Genomic DNA, 14,288 nt, shown 5'->3' on the forward strand with positions numbered 1-14,288 from the left:
CTATAGGTGGTCTCCAGCTCCACACACTTAGCAAGCTCCCTGCTCAACTCCCCACCCGACCCCAGTTTTCCAGTCCTTCCTGTGTTCACCAGAGGCACAGTCAGGATCACCTTACACTGAGTTCAGAAATGGAGAAGATATACAGTTAAAAAAAAAAAATCAAGATCAGGTGAGCAGTAGCCAGATGACTTCTCCACACAACTTTCTTTCCGGACGCTTCTGGAAATTGCCATCCAATTTTGGTCATTCTTTTGGCTGTGTAATAATTCAAATGGTGCTTTGTGAATAAGTTACCTTTTAAAAGTTATGAATTTTAGCATCTCTAGGAAGGTCAAGGAATTATTTTCCTTTTTAATTAGGTGACTTGTTTACCCTGTGTCTTCTGAAAGCTAGAGGGAGCAAATTGGAGCTTTTGAGTCTGTGTGTGCGTGTGCGCGTATGTGTATGAGTGTGTGCATGTGCGGGTATGTGTGTGTGTGCGTGTGTCTGTATGTGTGTGTGTGCGCATGCGTGTATGTGTGTGAGTGTATGCACACACACATTGGTAGGGGAGGCAAGTGATTATGGGCTGTGTCATGAATGCCCAAGCCTAGTGGTGCATTTAATGGGATGGTCCAGGGAAGCAAGAGGAAACTGAGGAACAGAGAGGGCAAGCTTGAGGAATTAGGAGGGAATTACCTGGACTCACAGAGAGGGGCTCAAAAGACGAATTCAGTCTTTTTCTAAAAACATTTTAAAAAGTGGTTTGCCTGACTCCAAATCAGGAAGAGACAGCTTTACCTCATCTCTCCTGCCTCCTAGCCTGTGGGCTCCATTAGCAAGGGATGAACTATTGTAAGAGCTGGCACTCTGGCATCGGGTGGACCTGGCTGGGACCTGGCTGGGTCCTGGCTAGGCCCCTCCAGTGGCATCACTGTGGGCAGGCTGCTAATCCCCCTGGACCTCAGCTACTCCTCCATCAATAAGGATAATAATACCTCCTTCGCAGAACTGTTGTGAAGGTTGAGATGAAGTATGAGTGTTTAAAACAGTGCCTGGGATGCAGTAAGCACTTTGAATGTTAACCAGTAGTAGCGGTCGTATTTTTGTGGATTACCTGGGAACCAAACCATCATTGTTGATATAATTTCTATTACCAGTTTTAAACAGTTAAATAACAGAGAATCCCATTTTAATCAAGAGATTACAGTAGAGCACAGACCCAACCTGGTTGGGTACTTAGTAGGGAGAAATAGGGGCTAGAAATTAATAATTGTGCCCAATACCAGTGAGCAGCTGTTTTCACACCGTGACCAGTTTAGTACAAACACAAATGTTTAAGACTGCGTCTTTTCTCCACGCACAATTGATTGAGGTATTTCATCACTTTAACAGATGATAATTGAACATTTAGTATTCCTAGTCCTGAAGATCCAGTGAGGTACAAACCAGAAATGGCCCTGGCCCCCAGGTAGCTAAATATCTAGAGGGGAGAAGATCAAAAACACACATGGGGCTGGCAATAAATTAAACAATTACAGGTGGTGAGAGCTGGGAAACAAACTTAGGACAGAGATTGACCACGGAGGGACCCGTGTTGGATTGGTGATCCAGGAAGGTGATGTTGAAATACAGACGGAGAAGGTGAGGAAGAGCCAGGGGTCGGGAGAAGTGTGGAAAGGGGGCTGGCTTGGGAGGGGCATGTGCTCCAGGTGGGGACATCGTGTGCACCAAGACATGCAGCCCAGGAAGAGTTTGGTGCGTTCCAGGAATGAAGGCAGGCCTGTGTAGCTGAGGTGCAGGGAGCAAGGTGGTGGAGAGACTGGCATGAGGCATGAGAAGCAGGCCCAGGTCAGATCAGGTGGGGGGTGAGGGCCGCTGCCAGGGCATTGGAGAAGCTATTGAGAGGCCCTGACAATTCCATGGGGAGAAAGTCCATTCTTAGTGCACATTTCCTGCTTTGAACCTTTTCTATTCAATAATGAAAACTTGGATACTGTATTTATTTTAGCCACAAAACTATCTAGGTATCTTTGAGAAGTGGCACTTGCTGAGGTGGCCTTCTAAATCTTTGCCTGCTGTTCCATTGCAGGATGCCTTGTGAAGCCAGGTGTGGCCTGTGGCCCAGGTGGGCCAGGGAGATCTCGAGTGAGGGGCAGTAGCACGGGGCACACAGTAGGTGTCAGTCAAGTCTAAACGTTGTGCACGGCTTTGTTTTGTCCAGAGCTGAGCTCTCGTTAGGTCGGGGCTGTCAAATGTGAATATTTTGGCCTGGGCTGCTATCTGGCATGCTGAGTGCTGACTGGTGTATTTCCTTTTTCGACCAGAGAATCCTGGTCAAGCCCTGAACAGTCCAGAAACTCTGAGATCAGCATTTCCAGACCTATGCATTTGGGAGGAGCCACCATCGATGACTTTATCAATTGTAAATTTCCGATATCAAATTACTGGCCTTCCCATCAGTCAGTTCTGATGACAGGAAGAACGAGGGCTCTGGAAAGTCACTTTAAGCTAATCATTGTTAGTCAAATAGTGCTGTTTTTGTATATTGAGTATTGAGAAGGGAATGTGCTTGGTCGGTGTTCTCTCTGTGCCTAGTCACCTGCAAGTCCTGAGGGCCCCAGGCAGCAGTGCACAAACTTTAATGTAGATTCCTATGGATCAGAGGTGTCCTAGGGCTCACCTTGTTATTCGGCATTGCACTTGCAGCCAGGTAAAATCAGATTTCTCCTGTTTCCCCTTTTGGGGTGGGGTGTGTGGATTTGAAAGGCCTGTCACGTGTGGCCTGATTGCACTGCCCAATGTGTGTGTGTGTGTGTGTGAGAAAGATGTCTGCAAGTTTAGCATTGGCCTGTCCTGATTAGTGAGGACCTCTGATGGCCTAGGCCGGGGCTCAGGTGAGGATACTTTGACGCTGAGGGGGCGACTTGCTTTCTGAAGGCACCGAGCCTCCTGGGTGGCAGAGCAAGGATTGGGCCTGGCGTTTCTGACGTTTAGATAGACCTGTGTTCTTTGATAAAGCCATGATGTTTAATTGTAGAGAAAATGGTTCAGCAGCAGATGCAGTGAGGAAACAAATAGTGCCCAAGTTTTCCAAGTCACCGAATCGAATCTTTTTATCTCTGAAGTGAACATTTTAAGAGAAAACAAGATTTATTTCTTGCTAATGGGGTGGGAACAACTTATTTAAAAAAATAAGAGTGAGCAAAATAAAACTAGATTAAAGACAGAAGTAAAATGTTTAGAATACTTTATTTTATAATTAGGCATTAAATTACATCAGTGGAAGTATGATTCCAAGTTCATAATGTCATCACTACTTAATTAAAATAATAGATGTCTTTGTAAGTCTGCTTTTGTTAGATAATATTATTTAATCCAGTAGTCAGTTTTATAATCAATGTTTTTTCCTTGAGGTAAAAAAAATCACATGTCTTCAAATTATTAAACAACTTTATAATAACAATGTCCTGTTTCCCAAACATTTATAAATTGAGCTTATATCATTTAGGCTTATGGGTGCTTTTCTCCGAGTCAAAGATTATGACTTTGGTTATAAATCCCTCTGGTTTGAGAAAGTAGTGATTTCTTAATACTTGGAAGATAGTTTTTATAATAATTAGTTGTATATTTATAATGTAAAACAAAGAGCTCAATTGCTTATGACTAATCTGAGCAGACAGTGTTGTGTACTGTTGCTAATGACAACTAACAATTTTGGTCTGACATTTACAGGTAACTTGTTAGACCATAGGAGCTTGCATACTCACAATTGTTACATACTTGCTTTAAAAACTGCCTGATTCAGTCATCAGGTGATTGGCATATTTTTCATCTACTTGGTTAAATGAGCTTTTGGTTGATATACTTCGGTTAGCTTCATTGACCGCCCATCTCTGCTTCTGTTGACCCACTTTTTTGGTACAGGATTGGAGGGGATAGCGTTTGTCATCTACCGTACACAGGAAAGAAAGGGACAGTGTAACCCTATTTTGAAAAGTTCTGTTGAAACTTGCTAGCTGCTTGGTACTGGCACTTCCTGTTTCCAAAACCAATGTTTATGCAATGCCACACTCCATTGTGAGACTGTTTATTGCCGTAAGCAGAACTCCTGGCATGTTTGAGACCCTGCCCCTCCCATTTGTGCCAGATCCCCAAGTCACAACTGGTCCAGTCCATTTCACACCAGCCGTACCAGCCTTCATCCCTCTTCTGCCTCCCTTCTGTTGGGTGGCAAAGACCTTGTTGGGTCAATAAGTTTAATCTAATGGCTGTCCCAGCACATTCCTCCTGCCCAGTCTGAGTCCCGGCCCTTGTGGCTCTCTGAATGTCTTTGTCTTGGCTTTGAATTGCCTGCACCTTTGCCCTGCCTAAGCAATGCTAGCACCCACCTCCGTTCCTTTGGTAAACATACTCATGATGGGTGTCATGTTTCTCATGCCTGCAGTGCTGTGAACTAGGTCCTACTGCCATAAGGTGGGTGGAAAGTATTCGTGGGGGAGGTGTGTTTGTGGGATAAGGCAGTGGGAGGGTAGAGGAAAAGGAGATAAAGTAAAAGCCCATTTCTAACTCTCTGAACAGGCGAGGCCAGCTTACCTGAGATACCTGTGATAAGGTGAGTCCATATCTACCATACATTAATTATATATGACATACGTGTGGCAGTGAGCCTCTTAGGGTGGGCCAGAGGCGTCAATCCGTGCAGCAAGCCTGGGAGGTGAAGACAAGGAAAAACAGGCTCAGAAAGCTACCTGAATCCCCTCAACGACTTTAAAATGAGTCAGCCTGTGTTTGAAGCCTGCCCCTGCCATTATTAATTGTTATTAATTGTATGAATTTGGGCAAGTTTCTTAGCCTCTCCGGCCCTCAGAACCTGCCTCAGAGCGTTGTAAAAATTCACTGAGATAATGGCAGTTAGGACTGCCCAGCTCAAAGCTAATATTAGTTGAGTAATTATTTGCATTGTTTTTGCTGCTGAATTAAGGCCAGCTGATACGTGACAGAGCTGGACTGAGTTTCTCAGACTCTAAAGCTTGGGCTCCTTCTACAAGTCATGCTATTACTGTTGTATCATCTCTTTTGGTCGGAATGAAAAGTACCTCAGTTCTTAGTATCTCCCCTACTGTTTTTGCCCAGTTTCCTGTGTGGTGGGGTTAAATGGCCCTTGACTGTTTGGTTCCTGGTACCAGGGACCAGAGAACTTCCTTCTTCCCATTGTTAATTTGAGCTAAGGGTGTGGAATTTTGTTCAGCTTCTTAGAAAATTATATAGATAGAATGATTGCTTTGGCATTAAGAAGCTTGTTAACTGACTTTCACTTTTTTTTTTTTTTAAAAGGAAAATGCAGTTGAAGCTAATTTTATTTTATTTGTGGATAGAGAAACTGTTGGAACTGCTTTACAAAGTATTTTATTAAGTGCGGGGCAATTTACTGTCTTGGTCATCTTTATTCCTCAGCTTTCATCATAATATAGGGGAAAAACTTACCTAACTGAACAGATACAATTATTGAAGTCATCTTTAATTTCTATTCCCTCCCTCATTCACACACAGGTAAAAAGATTTGAGATTATTTTTTAACAATTGGAGAAGGGTAGTTTAAAGATTAGGTGGAAGAGAAGATGATGTCTTACTATCAGTAATATTAACCCAAATAAAAGTGTTTAAATATTTCCCATTTGGAAGGGATCATGACAGGTGGTATAGCGCAGCTCATCCAATGTACATTTCTGTTGGACGTTTTCGTGTGCTTTCACTAGTCCTAAGAGAGCTGCCAAATTATTGTGACAAGTTTAAGTAAGTGAATTAGGGCAGGATTTTCCAAGCTGCTAGGCAGTCCGTTAGTGGGTCATAAAATTAGTTTAGTGGGTCACAACAAGCATTACAACAAAGTGAAATAATGCCTTTTTTTTTTCTTTTTTTTTTTAAATAGAGTCTTACCCTGTCACCTAGGCTAGAGTACAGTGGTGAGATTTTGGCTCACTGCAACCCCTCTATCTCCTGGGTTCAAGCTTTTCTTGGGCCTCAGCCTCCTAAGTAGCTGGGATTATGAGTGTGCGCCTGGCTAATTTTTGTATTTTTAGTAGAAATGGGATTTCGCTATGTTGCCCAGCTGGTCTCGAACTCCTGGCCTCAAGTGATCCACCCGCCTTGGCCTTCCAGAGTGCTGGGATTATAGGTGTGAGCTACCACCCCTGGCTGAAATAATGAACTTATCAGAGTATACAGCATGTTGTAAAGGCTGTGTATTTCTCCTGGAAACCTTGACTTCATTTTTTTTTTTTTTTTCATTGTTGGGTGTATGTGGTTATTGGGTCACTGTATATAAATAACTTGGGTTACAGACAGAAAAATTTGAAAGGCTCTGATGTGAGATATTTTAGAAAGTTGATCAGAGTTCTTTAGAGCAAGTCTAATTGCGCAGAGAAGGAAAGTGCTTATAACTGAGTCTTTCTTAGCTGTATTTCCATCACCATTGAGTGGATTCACCGTGACCCTTTTTAGGGTTTAGGACTTTGGTCATCACGGTGGCAGTGTTTTGCATCGTCCTCCTTCCTTCTGTGGTTCCACTAAGATCTTCCCAAGCATCATTTCTAGGTGGGAGAGTCACATGTAGCCAAGCCAGTTATCACAGGCAATTATACGGAGTAGATGTGACCACACAGACTGTCCTTTTCAAATTAAAAATGTTTTGTTTCTCTAAGGCTGTCATTTTTCTTTTCTCTACACTAAATGAAATAGTTTGTGATCCTTTACAATAGAACTACAGTGTATGTCACAGAAGGTAGGTCTCCGAGAGGCTAAATGTGTGGCAAAAGTAGACAGGAAGCACAGTCCAACCACTGTAGGGTTGAAATATGAAAAACTAGTGTCACAGGCCACCAAGAAGGCTCTGAAGCCTTTTTGGGGGAGAATTGGGGAGAATTTGATAAAGCCAGAAAGGTACAAATAGGGACTGTTGAGACTGGCCTTTCAGTGGATTAAACTATAGAAGGAGAAAAAGAGATTCCTTAACATTGGTGATAATATGTTGTTATCAGATATAACAATTTATAGTAATGGTAATACAGAGATTTTTTTTTCCAGAGCTAATATATTTTGTAAGTGGAATATAAGGTTTATGTCTTCAATTCTAAAGATTCATAGATGAAATGAGGAAAATAGTGTCCTTAAAAAAAAAAAAAAGGAAAATAGTGTCCTTCCTAATTAACATGTCCCATGTACCATTGTGTTTAGGTACTTTCTACTATAAACTGAATTTTAAAATCTTGGATAAAGTATACTCACAAATAGTTGAAATCTTACCCAGTTTGACATTTGTAAGATTTTTGGCCAGGTGAGGTGGCACACACCTGTAATCCCAGCACTTTGGGGTTCCAAGGCGGGCAGATGACCTGAGATCGGGAGTTTAAGATCAGCCTGGCCAAAATGGTGAAACCACATCTCTACTAAAAATACAAAAATTAGCTGGGCATGGTGGGCGCCTGTAGTCCCAGCTACTCAGGAGGCTGAGGCAGGAGAATCGCTTAAACTTGGGAGGCGAAGGTGGCAGTGAGCCGAACTCCATCTCAAAAAACAACAACAAACAAACAAACAAACAAAACACTATAAACCAAAATGTAGAGAATTACTTTTAGATTTTGTTTTTTCAACTCTGAGTTGCCTCCGAAAACTTTTAAAAGAATTGTCTCATTTTTCATGGCCTTTATGCTACATTTTAAGCACTCAATCTGTTTAAGGAGGTAACACTATTCTACTGTAATTAAGCTGTTCAGATTAATTTTTTTTTAAGGCATAAAGGAAGTAGTTAGCTATGATGATCTGTAGTTTCTTGTTAGATGATTATTTTACAATTGTTCCTCTAGAAGTGATGAATGATTTCCTTTATAACCAGCTGTCAGTAAAAGACAAGTTTTCATTATGAGTATGTTGATGTGTCCTTTGTCCTTGTCCTTTTCATTTAGTTAAAGTAACCAGTAGCTCCTATTTCTGTGAACTTAAAAAAGGTACTGTTAAAAAAGTTCTGACCTTTGTGATAAGAGCTGTGCGTGAAGTCAAAGCTGATGGGATGCTGGGTTCTTGGGTAATAAATCCTGTTACAACAAAAGAAAAAGCATGACAACTTGGGTAACTTCAGGGAAAGGAGCAGAGTTCTCCATTTTATGTGGACTTCGTATCAGGTGGAGCATTTGCTTGAGGGTTACCATACCACTCTATTCTGTTCTTCCCCCGAGTCATTACTGCTGTTATAGGATTTAAATCCCTTGATGATGTGTTGAGACTTTGGGCAAACATTACTTGACCATGGAGTTACTAGGTAGTAACAGACTTGATTGCAATGCAATGAATTGCCAGAGTGAGTAACTTGATGGAGGATGTATTGGTTCTTGGGGCAAAAGTCCTCATACCGACAGCCAAGGACTAGAGCTGTAGACTCAGTGGTAGGTGGTGGTTGTTCTCACAGACTTGTGTAGTGGGAGAAGGAGTGACTATTAAGGCTTTGTTTTGAGAGAGACAGAGAGAGAATTGACTTGAGGATGGAAACTACAAAGTAGACATGAGATTACTGCAGTAGTCTTAAATGATCCTTAAAAGCATCCTGTTGGAGTCAGGGTGAATTGGATCACTTCACTTCTATAGGATCTGGATTATGACTGATGTCTCTGTTCCTCATCACTAAAATGAAGTGGTATTTCTCCAAGGCCTCTTTTAACTCTAGAATTACATGAATTTTTGAAATGTTGAATATTTTCTAAAACAGCCTCCTTTCCATTCCCGTAAGAAAAAAGTTGTTATGCAGTGATACCCGATGTCTGGGTATTTACCAGTGAGCTCTTTGCTTTTAGGCTTTCATCGTTCTGTGTTCTTTGTTTGCCAAGTAGGATGCTCACTTGCAGGATGCAGTCGTTTTCCCATTCTACTTTTAAGTTTTCCTGTGTCTGTTACTGTCCGTACAGATAGTGAAAGGCTTCAGCTCAGTCCTGTGGGGAGATCACTTCGAGTTTCTGGATTTGGGTGTGCTGTGATGGAGTGACTGAGATCACTGTTGGTGGTGAGTGAACGGTCTCATGGAGCTGGGGTTGCCTTGCTTTTGTTTACTCATGACTCTGCAAGGCAGCCTGTGGGAAAATGGCAAGGCCTGGCTTCTTAGAACCACAAGCCTCCAGAGGGAGTTGAATTAATGTGCAGAGTTGAATCAGGAAAGTTCAGGGGCAGTGTAGTTTACTCCCTTATTCCAGTGCCCACACTCACTACAAATGTGTTTACATTAAACTTTTGCCAAATCCCCCTTAGTTTAAAGGGAGGCTTTACATAAATGGAAAAGCTGAGACTAAAAGGTCTAAACTTCTGTCATCTTTGTTGCTTATTGCAGCTTTCATTATAGATGCTGCGAGTACTTAGCAGTTCTAAGAAACTCCCATTGCTCTTGTTTCCCTTTCAGCTTGGAGCTGGGATCCAGAGTAGTTAACTAAGCGGCCCGGCGAGCCCCTTGTCAGGAGGATGGCCTGCCGCTGAAGGCGGTTGAATTTCGTATGTGTCTTAGTCTCTTTAGGCTGCCATAACAGATGCCGTAGACTGGGTGGCTTAAATAATAGACGTTTATTTCCTCACACTTGTGGAGGCTAGAAGTCCCAGAGCAAGGTGCCAGCAGATTGGGTTCCTGGCTTGCAGACAACCATCTTCTCATTGTGCCCTCACATGGCATTGGGGCTGGAGAGTACAGGGAGAGACTGAGAAAGAAGGAGCTCTGGTCTCTTTTCCTCTTCTTATAAGGACACTGATCCCGTCGTGTGGACTGCAGCCTCATGATCTCATCTAAACCTAATTACCTTCCAAAGGTCTTACCTCCAAATACTGTCACTTTGGGGGTTAGGGCTTCAACATAGGAATTTAGGGGGGGACTCAGCATTCAGTTGGTAACTCTGTGTGTGTGTGTGCACATGTGTGTGCATGTGTACATGTAGAGCAGGCTTGATTGTCCACCTGACAGCCATTGCCATCCCCTCTTCCCTGCTCAATACTAATTTGCGTTTTCCTGGCACCCTTTGTGGCTGGAGTGGTCATGTGACACTGTTCTGGCCAATGAGGCGATGGAGGAAGGCCCCCAGGGGCTTCTGGGAGTGCCTTACCTTCCAGCTGGAGAGAGCCCTCCTCAGGGGCTGTCCCTGCCTTCCCTTATTCCCATGTGTGCCTGGGGCAGCTGAGGCAGGGTTAGGAGAAGAGCCCAGGTCCCTCCTGCCACCTGCAAGTGCTGAAGCAGCCCTGGGCCAACTCCAGCATTCTCGTGTGAGCTGCAGAGGAGCCCTGCGCTTCCAGCTACTTGCAGCTAGGTGGTGTTACCTGCATCCCACGCATCCTTACGGAACTGTCTACAGGGGCACACGTGCCTCCCCTGGAACTGGCAGGAGGTGCTCTCGGAGAGCATCTGGTCCCTCAGGCCTCCCTGTGCCTCCCCCTGGACCCCCAGGGTGTCCGTGTTCAGAGTTGTTGACCCTTGGGTGGGTCTGTCGCGTCTGCTGTCTTCTCCAGGCTGGGAGCTCCTGGAGCACGTCTTGCTCCCCATTTGATCTTCAGGCCCACCCTGTGCTCCCCCGTAGGAGACATAGCGACCGGTTAAGCCAACCAGGTTCAGTCAACCAAGTTCAGTCAACCAGAGAGCGCTCTGGGTCCTGGGCTTGCTGACAGCTGTTGCTTTACTCCTTTCTTGCTTTTGGTGTCCTCCCTAAGAAACCTGCCTATTGGTTGTTCACAGAAAGCCCATGAGGTGGCCTGAAGAGAGGGAAGTAGGAAAACAGACTTGAATTAAAAGGACCTGGGCCATGGAAATAGCTGTTCTCTAGGGTTTGGTTAGAGACAGACAATCCTCCAAAGACCCAGACAGATGTGTCCTGGTCCTCACGCTCAGTGTTCATTGCAGAAGCAGAAATCAAATAAGAGCCAACTTAAATTCTTTCAATTATGGAACATTTTAAGCCTACAGAAAAAACACACCATTGTTACCGTTGTTTCTGGCCTTAAGGTCTCTTTTTTCTTAAGAGTGAAAAATGAAGTTTTCCAGACAAACACTTGACTAATTCAGTATTTCAAAAGTGAGATACAGGCTGAACATCCCAAATCTGAAATCTGAAATGCTCCAAAATTCAAAAGTTTTTGAGCACCGACATGCTCAAAGGAAATGCTCACTGGAGCATTTCAGAGCGTAGATACTCAGAAATATTCCAAACACTCGCAAATGTTCTAAAATCGGAAAAGCTTTGAAATCTGGAACACTTCTGGTGTTTCGGATAAGGGATGCTCAACCTGTACTAAGTGAGTGGTTGGAAGTTAGAACATACTCTTCCATAGAAACAAACCTATTTGACCCACAGTTTGGCCAATATATGGAGATTTGAGATGAAAAACTTATAAAATGATAGGATGACTGGCTGTCATTTTACCAGTAAGGAAACAAACCCAGAGAGTGAAGTCAGGATTTAGGTTTGTGGACCTTTTATTTAAGGTTCTTTCTACTCTGCTATACGTTACTAGTTACTTCAGACAGTGTCTAATTTCATCAGCCAAAAACCACCAGGAACACAACGTGTAGTTATACAGAAGTTGGCTTCATTTAGCTTGCTTCTGCTGGGGCCGGTGTACCCAGAAGAACCCTGGGATTATTTTGGAAAGGCAGACTTGGGTTTGTGGTTGGACTGGGTGGTTTGAAGGTGGAATTAGGGAAATAGGGCCAGATCTGGGTTGGATGTGACCAGAAGGTAGGAACAATTCAGTGATTGGGTATCCCAACAATTTTTATCTAGGAGGTAGGAGATTAAAGTAGAGTTACAGTGGCCGTGCAGTAAAGGATTTGCAGTCATACATGTTGGTGAGAAGAGGGGGCATCTGGTTTATTTTTGGTAGTGTGGGCCCATCTGTGTCATTTTTTGAGCCTTCATTATGTTCTGATGGGAATATTGGGGTCGAGTTGTCAATTAGACTGGTCTTTACTTTGGTGGTTGGTAGGGTTGAATTAAATTTGTTCACCAACTTACTTAATTTCATTTGGAATGCTGATGCTTGAGGAATAGTAGGTTTTAATAGGAGCAAGATGCAGTGGGAAGTAGAGACTCAGAGGATGTCTAAATAACTGTCTGAGCAGTCTCTGGTTTTTAAACATTGTAGCTGCTCAGTGGTAATACTGCAAATTTAAAAAAAGGCAGTAGTTTTCTCCTAGCTTGAGAAGCTTTAAAAATCATCATGATGACTTTGTACTTCTTAAAACTTGATCAATTATAGAAGCAGATAAAACTGTCGAGCTGTTATTAAAGTGTACTTATAGTTGAAACATATTTTATAGTCTTCAAAGATGCCATCCAGCTACTGATCCAGAGGTAACATTAATGGTGGTGTTACTCACAGTGCCACAACACCCACAATTCGGTAGAAAATGTGAGCAATCCATTTAGAAAATTTGCAAAGCAGTCAGAAGTGAGAGGCAGTGTTGGGTAGTGAAGAGTGGACCAGACTCCGATCTTGGTCCTAGTCCGAGCTTTGCCACTGTGTGGTCCAGAATGTCTTTGCCACTCTCTTAACTTAGTCATTTCGTCTCTGGGCCTCAGTTTCCTCATCTGTCCTAATGAGGAAGTTGAACACATGGTCTCTGTGTTCCTTCTACAGTTTCTATCATTAAGTCTGTTTGAAGATAGTCTCTTCTTTTGAAAGTATTAGTTTGTGGCCGGGCGCGGTGGCTCACGCCTGTAATCCCAGCACTTTGGGAGGCCGAGATGGGCAGATCATGAGGTCAGGAGATCGAGACCATCCTGGCTAACACGATGAAACCCCGTCTTCATTAAAAATACAAAAAAAAAAAATAGCCGGCCGTGGTGGCGGGCACCTGTAGTCTCAGCTACTTGGGAAGCTGAGGCGGGAGAATGGCGTGAACATGGGAGGCAGAGCTTGCAGTGAGCCGAAATCGTGCCACTGCACTCCAGCCTGGGTGACAGAGCAAGACCCCATCTCAAAAAAAAAAAGAGAAAGTATTAGTTTGTTTGGCCAGTTGGGCCAGGTCATAAATATTATGGAATTATTTTTCAGCTTTTGAAGACAGGAATGTTTGAGGGCTTTGAAAGCTAGCCCAGCAGGAAGCTTTTCGTGGTCTGTGTAGTTTCCTTCCTCTCATGAATGATTAGGCCGAAATCAACCATCTTCTCAGTCCATCCTGTTTGTAGTTTCCTGAGATGAATGACCGGGGTGTTTTCTCCTCAGAAGATAACATAGGGGAAAAGTTCCCAGGGAGGCCTCTTTCTTCAGGAACTTGCAGTTTAGGAATTAAGTGTGATAACTTTATTTTACCAATTTTAATGTTGTGACTGTAAAATAACATAATGTAAATAAGGATTCTGTTACATGCAAGTTTTGAAATCATGCAAACACCAAAAAGGAAAAGAAGTCAATGAAAACTTGTATAATTTCAAAGATGGTGGCCAGGTGGTTTGGAAGCTGTGCATGGGATTGCCGCATGGCTGCTCCACTCCAGCAGGCAACAAGTGCCTCGTGTGTTTAGTTAGTATCATGCTGCATGCCGTCGCTGATGGCATTCAAGTTTTTGCTTATGTGTGCTGGTATTTAACGTGCACTTAGATCTAAATATCTTTTTTTAGCCTTCAAAGATGTCAACCAGGTATTTCATCAAGAGGTATATTAATGGGGATGTTAGTGATAGTGCCCAAGACACCCCCAACCCCCAGATCAATAGCTTTGTAACAGAAGCGCTAAACTGCTCTGAAGATGATCAGACAACAGTGGGATGCATCCTGCCATTAATTTAGCAGAAAGAGCACAGAGCACACGTCCAAATAGGAGAGTTAATATAGAGAGGTACTGTAGCAAAGCGGCTCAGAGCGTGGACTCTGGAGCTGGCTGCATGATGCTGCCACTTGATTAGCTTTGTAGATTTAGGCAAGTCACCTGGCCTCGCTGGGCCTTAGTTTCCCTGTCTGTACAATGGAATAAATTTAATGTCTACCGCAAAGGTTATATGACACTTAGCAAACATGATGAAAACACAGGTTGCCGGGCCCACTTCCCAGAGACCCTGATTCACTGCATCTCAGGTATTTGCATTTAACTAATTCCATGGTGGTGCCGATGCCTCGGACCCTGGGATGACACTTTGAGGATCACTGTGCTGTGCATTTGTACACACAGACACACACGTAGGCATTTATTTTCCAAAGTAAAGGGCATACTGTTGGGAACCTGATGTTTTTCTCCTATTTGGTGCCTTGCGAATATTTTCCCTTTCATTATTTATTCTAATAAGGAATGATTTT

The 14,288-nt window shown here is 43.3% G+C and overlaps 1 protein-coding gene across 7 annotated transcripts in view; it reads left to right on the plus strand.

Annotated features, from left to right (window-relative positions):
• FAM107B (family with sequence similarity 107 member B) overlaps positions 1-14,288 on the plus strand; it is a 260,743-nt gene that overhangs the window by 220,112 nt on the left and 26,343 nt on the right. Inside the window, exon 1 of one of the 7 annotated variants that reach the window (XM_025396292.1) lies at positions 2,525-2,692. The exons of 5 other annotated variants lie outside the window; for them this stretch is intronic. The gene's annotated coding sequence lies outside the window, so the exon portion shown is untranslated. Of the gene's footprint in view, positions 1-2,524; positions 2,693-10,079; positions 10,311-14,288 lie in introns of those variants that run through there. One more of the 7 variants, XM_025396287.1, reaches the window with a different exon arrangement.

The sequence above is a fragment of the Theropithecus gelada genome, chromosome 9, assembly GCF_003255815.1.
Source record: "Theropithecus gelada isolate Dixy chromosome 9, Tgel_1.0, whole genome shotgun sequence".
Lineage (NCBI taxonomy): Eukaryota > Metazoa > Chordata > Mammalia > Primates > Cercopithecidae > Theropithecus > Theropithecus gelada.